This window comes from Chlorocebus sabaeus, chromosome 7, assembly GCF_047675955.1.
Source record: "Chlorocebus sabaeus isolate Y175 chromosome 7, mChlSab1.0.hap1, whole genome shotgun sequence".
Taxonomy (NCBI): Eukaryota; Metazoa; Chordata; class Mammalia; order Primates; family Cercopithecidae; genus Chlorocebus; species Chlorocebus sabaeus.
Genome location: NC_132910.1, coordinates 96009365 through 96015907, shown reverse-complemented (window position 1 = coordinate 96015907; position 6543 = coordinate 96009365). Strand labels below are relative to the sequence as shown.

Genomic DNA, 6543 nt, shown 5'->3' with positions numbered 1-6543 from the left:
CTGAACTTCTAGTACTGTTCCAATGAAATGGAATTAGTCATCTTATTTGCAATGTTAATTTTTTTTTTTTTTTTTTGAGACGGAGTCTCGCTCTGTCGCCCAGGCTGGAGTGCAGTGGCCGGATCTCAGCTCACTGCAAGCTCCGCCTCCCGGGTTCACGACATTCTCCTGCCTCAGCCTCCCGAGTAGCTGGGACTACAGGCGCCCGCCAGCTCGCCCGGCTAGTTTTTTGTATTTTTTAGTAGAGACGGGGTTTCACCGTGTTAGCCAGGATGGTCTCGATCTCCTGACCTCGTGATCCGCCCGTCTCGGCCTCCCAAAGTGCTGGGATTACAAGCTTGAGCCACCGCGCCCAGCCCTTATTTGCAATGTTACTGTGGGTCACTGTGAATATTATTTCAGATAACAAGTGTAAGGCACTTGTCACATAATGAGTTTTCAAAGTTTGTTAGTTCTCCACCCTAGATATGATGAAAACACGTTTTTCTTGAAAAGAAAAACTATCACTAACATATACAGGATATAGGAAATATTTCATTGATCTTTACAAACGAATATTTTCAGGAGTAATTCATTAAAGTAAAAGCTAACATTCAAAAAGTGAGAGATGGCTCAAGTCACTCACCTGTGAAAAAGGCTATTCTTACTGTTCCCTGTCCTTTCCTTAAAAGAAATCTTTATTTAAAAAGTGAATTGAGGCCGGGCGCGGTGGCTCACGCCTATAATCCCAGCACTTTGGGAGGCCGAGACGGGTGGATCACGAGGTCAGGAGATCGAGACCATCCTGGCTAACACAGTGAAACCCCGTCTCTACTAAAAAATATTTTAAAATTTGCCGGGCATGGTGGCAGGCACCTGTAGTCCCAGCTACTCGGAAGGCTGAGGCAGGAGAATGGCGTGAACCCAGGAGGTGAAGTTTGCAGTGAGCCGAGATGAGATCACGCCACGGCACTCCAGCCTGGGTGACAGAGCGAGACTCTGTCTAAAAAAAAAGAATAAAAAAAAAAATGAGTTGAAGAGTTTCCTTCCTGCTTTCAGCACTACTGTGGTTTCATTTGGAAGACAATGTGGTCTAGTGGGAAGAGAGAACAAGGATCTCGGAGCCAGCCGATTCCAACACAGTGTTGAGGAGGCTAGCCACAAAGTCACCAACCTGAGACCCCAGGCAAATCCCTTGACCCCCCAAGCCCCATTCAAATCCATGACAACCAAGTAAAATGTGCTAAAATCTGCTCTCTTTTCCTGAAAGGAAGGCATCTTTTAAAGGAATAAAAGTGCCTTGAGAATTTTTTAATAGTGTCTTTCAGAAACATGAATTCTGAATGAAGTAGCAAAAAATGATAATATGAATGATAATATGTATGATTCCAAATACCAGAATCCATACAGATGGCAATTTCTCCACACTCTTTATTGCTAAATATTTGGCTTGCTTCCATTATGCCAACCATGGTAAATTCTGATGTCTGAAGTGTTGATTCAGAAAAATGGGTATAAGGGATTTCTTACATACATGAAAGAACTCCCTTTCAATCCAAATTTTTACAAAATTTGGGCCAAAGAATAGTCTCCATTTTGCTTAGAACCTCACATTGAACTTCAAAACATTTTTAAGATTTTTGTTCTAAAATTATCTAATCCAAGGCAAAGAACTGGAGAATATTTGTTGTAGAACCAAAAGGAAGATGTCATTTAGTCAGCATGAAGTTGCATAATGAAAGAGGTCTCAGGATGCCTAGCTTCTATATTAATTTATATGTCATTCTAGACCTCAAATAACATTTGGATCAGCTTTTAAGTCCATCAAGCTGTCAAAATATACATACACACATCCAATAACCAAAAATCTCTATAACACATGCCTAAGTATCTAATGCCACCTAAAGGCAACTGTAGCTAATTGCAAAAACAAAACAAAACAAAAAATTGATACATGACAAGATATTAAAACTTTTCTCCCTGGATATAAACATAAATAGTATGTTCTTAGCTTAATACTTTCCTATGTTGCTTACAGTGAATACCTACTAAAGTCAATGACAAATTTAGCATAATCAATATTAAAATACAAATAGCTACTGGGGGGGGGGAAATGTGTGTGTTTGTGTGTGTGTGTATGTGTTCAGTATTACAATAAATCAAATAAATACAATTAAAACTAGGGAAGAGTCTTCTTAAAATTCAATGCTGAATAGCCAAAAGGTGAAAGCAACCCCAGTCTCCATTGAAAGATGAATGGAAAAACAAAATGTGCTATATACATACAATGAAATATTATTCAACCCTAAAACGGAAGGAAATTCTGACACATGCCACAACATGGATGAACCTTAAAGGCAGTCACAAAATGAGAGATATGAATCCACCCATATGAGGTACCTAGAGTAGTTAAATTCATACAAACAGAAAGTAGAAGGGGGTTGCCTGTGGCTGTGGGGAGAAGAGAAAGTTAGTGTTTCATGTGGATAGAGTTTCAATTTAGGAAGAGGAAAAAGTTCCGGAGATGGATGGTGATGGTGGTTTCACAACAATGTGAATATACTTAATGTCACAGAACTGTACACTTAAAAATGGCTAAAATGGTAAACATTATGCTACCATATGTTTATGGTATACTTTACCACAATAAAAAAATTCAATGCTGATATGAGAGGGATGAGATGCACCAATATATTGCTAATAGAAGTAAAAAGTGATGCAACTTTTCTGCAAAATGTGACAATTATGGAGCAAGGAAATTTTAAATGCTTATATCATTTGATTAATTAATTCTCTACCTAGGACTCTAGCCAAAATATATATATAACAGAGATAGCATTCAAAGAATTATGTCCTAGGATGATCATCAAAGTCTTACTTATAACAGAGAAAAGTAGGCCGGGTGCAGTGGCTCACGCCTGTAATCCCAGCACTTTGAGAGGTTGACTTGGGTGGATCACAAAGTTGGGAGTTCAAGACCAGCCTGGCCAAGATAGTGAAACCCCATCTCTACTTAAAATACAAAAAAAAAATTAGCCGGATGTGGTGGCAGGCACCTGTAATCCCAGCTACTCAGGAGATTGAAGCAGAGAATTGCTTAAACCCAGAAGGCGGAGGTTGCAGTGAGCTGAGATCGCGCCACTGCACTTCAACCTGGGTGACAGAGCAAGTCTCTGCCTCAAAATAAAAAAAAAAAAAAAGAGAAAAATAGACAATAGTCTACAAATCTTAGAAAAGCAATATGGATTTGTTTGTTACAATTACAACTGTATTTATAAAGAATACTTAATGACATGCAGCATTAAATGGAAAAAGGAGATTTTTGTGTATTTTATCAATATTCTCTAAGTATTTCTCATGACCAGTTGGAACAAATGTGTACATATATTTAACAATTTGTAACATGAGGAAAGAGTTGAATTGATTTGCTCTTTGAAATATATCAGGAGGTTATTTTACTTAACTAAAGCCTAGGAACAACTCATGATCACATTATACTAATAGCCAAAACTATATTCTGTTTTAATTTAATGAGAAATCTGTTGAGAATGTTTCAGAATTTTTAAGGCTTATGTTGAGATATTATTATCTTTTATTTTACAAAAAAAATTTTGAATTTATTAAAAATTCACATCATATCTACCACTGTAAGAATCCACTGTGAGTGGAAATATAATAGGCCCTTAACAGATTAAATACAATTTATTTCAAACCATCAACTCTCTCCAGCTACGCTTAGACTTCATTTGAACTTAAATGATATGATACAACTTTTAGATGAACAGAATGCTTGCTCTGTCACAACAAATAAAATAAGCATTTGTCTCTATGCCAAAGATAATGCTTTAAAACGTTGATTGCGAGCCAGATGCACACCTATAATCCCAGCTACTTGGGAGGCTGAGGCAAGAGGAAGGATCGCTTGAGCCCAAGTGTTCAAAGCTATTGTGTGCCATTATCACACCTGTGAATAGTCACTGCACTCCAGCCTAGGCAACACAGTGAGATTTTGTCTCTAAAAGCAAATAATTATAACAAAATAAATGTTGATGGCTTTATTCAATGCAGTAACATTTACCAAGTATGATATAGGTATTAGAGCTATAGCAGTGATGGCAACAGAAGGAAGCCAAATGCCCAGGCAGATAGGGGTGGGTCCCCAGTGAAACCACCTTCAAGCCAAAAACAGCCTGAAGGCTGAAAGACCAGACTGCTGGTTCCAGATGGAACCCACAACCCAGAGAACTTCTATTTCTGTTTGCCTGCCCTTTCCCAGTTGATTCTTTCTGAATAATGCCTTTTAACTAATCAAATATTGCCTTTTCCAATACTACTTACAGCCTGCCCCTCCCCATTCTGAGCCCATAAAAGCCCCAGACTCAGCCATACACAGGGCACTTTCCTGTCCTAAGGCAGGAGGACCACCCCCATATCTCCTCTCCCCTGAAAGCTATTTCAACACTCAAGAAAACTCCCCACCTTGCTTACTTTTCAATTGTCAACATATTCTCATTCTTCCTGGATGTGAAAAAAGAACTCGGGAACTGATGTGCAAGCATGACTTGGTCCAGACAGGCCAAGTGAGCACGTCATCTCCTACAGCAGGTAGCATGCCCCGAGCACGGCCCAGGTAGGGGCATCACCAGCCAGAGGTCCTTGACTGGCAAAGGGACTGAGAAAAATCCTGCATCAGCAGTAAACAAAACAGACAAAAATCGCTGCTTTTACAGGATTTACAATCTAGTGAAGAAGAGAGAAAATAAATGAAATAGATAAGTAAAATAAAAAGTATGTTAGATTATGATAAGTGCTTTGGAAAAAGATAAAACAGAGTAAAAGAATACAGAGTACTAGAGGGGAGTAAGTAGTGTGATAAGGAAAAGTTACCTTTGAGGAGGCATGAGGAAAGTGAGGGATGTGTGTGTGTTAGCCCATTGCTATAAAGAATAGCCCACTGCTATAAAGAAATACCTGAGACTGGGTGATTTATAAAGAAAAGACGTTTAATTGGCTCACAGTTCTGCAGGCTTTACCAGAAGCATGGTGCTGGCGTCTGCTTCTAGTGAGGCCTCATGAAGCTTATAATTGTGGCAGAAGGTGACCAGGAGTAAGGCATGTCACATGGAGAGAGCAAGAGCAAGAGAGAGATGGGGGGAAGTGCCACACTCTTTCAAACAACCAGACCTCACATGAACTCAGAGTGAGAACTCACTTATCACCAAGGAGATGGTGTTAAGCCATCCATGAGGGAATCACCCCAGTGACCCAAACACCTCCCACCAGGCCCCATCTCCAACACTGGGGATTACATTTCGACATGAGATTTGGGGAGATCAATATTCAAACCACTTCACTGGGGATATTTGGTAAAGGGCAAAGGCATTTCAGGCACATGAAAAGGAGCCTAGTGTGCCTGGAGCAGAATGAACAAGAGAGAGAACAGGGGATCAGAGAGGTGGGAAGAGTAGGAAATCATATAGAGCCTCTTGTAGATGATCATTAGGATTTTGGCTTTTGTTCTACAAGACTGTCCATGAAGCCTGGAAACGTAAATAATTATGTGATTTTATTTTTTACACATTGAAGATGTCCTGGATAGTGTTATGTATATGAGCCTATGTTTTCAGACTTCATGAACACCTTGAAATGAGACAGAAAGTCATTGGGGTCTCTCTGGTCTCAACTGCAGAAGCGAGATGACGAAGGGGACGTCATCGTTTAGAAAGCGTCGCAATAAGACACACACATTGTGCCACCACTGTGGCTCTAAGGCCTACCACCTTCGGAGTCAACCTGTGGCAAATGTGGCTACCCTGCCAAGCACAAGAGAAAGTATAACTGGAGTGCCAAGGCTAAAAGACAAAATACCACCGGAACTGGTCAAATGAGGCACCTAAAAATTGTATACCGCAGATTCAGGCATGGATTCCATGAAGCAACAACACCTAAACCCAAGAGGGCAGCTGTTGCAGCATCCAGTTCATCTTAAGAATGTCAATGATTAGTCATGCAATAAATGTTCTGGTTTAAAAAAAAAAAAAAGAAAGAAAAGTCATTTGGAGGGACAACTGAATGACACACTTCTGGTAGGTCCAAATGTTATCCTTCCTCAGGTTAGCCCAGGATGTTCCCATCGTGAAGGCAGAGGAACCAGACAGTGAGTGGAAACGTGCAAGCACTTTTTCAAGCTCCTACTTGAAAAACATCCCATTGGTCATATCAGATCACATGACTGAGACCAGAACAAAATCCTGAGGCAGATCATCTCATCCAGAATGGGAGGGTATTGCAGTTACAAGGACATGGATATGGGGAGGGGTGAAGCACTGGGGCCAATAATGAGCACAACTCCCTGAGGGAGGGAGCTACTGCAGGAACTTCTTCTTTCTCAGCCAGATGAGAGCCTAAGACTAACACTAGAGAGCACCAATGCTAGAATGTGATCCATAGTTCCTGTGGAAACCATGGCTCTCAAAGGTCAGCAGACCACTAGGAGGAAGGAAAATATATTAGGTCTAGCAGCCAAGGAGATTAATACTCAGAAGAATCCCTTATTAAAAAGAG

The 6543-nt window shown here is 40.3% G+C and overlaps 1 pseudogene; it reads left to right on the top strand.

The window, feature by feature from the left end:
- The first annotated feature begins 5675 nt into the window (after positions 1-5675).
- Positions 5676-5968, top strand: LOC119620490 (large ribosomal subunit protein eL37 pseudogene; annotated as a pseudogene).
- The last annotated feature ends 575 nt before the right edge of the window (positions 5969-6543 follow it).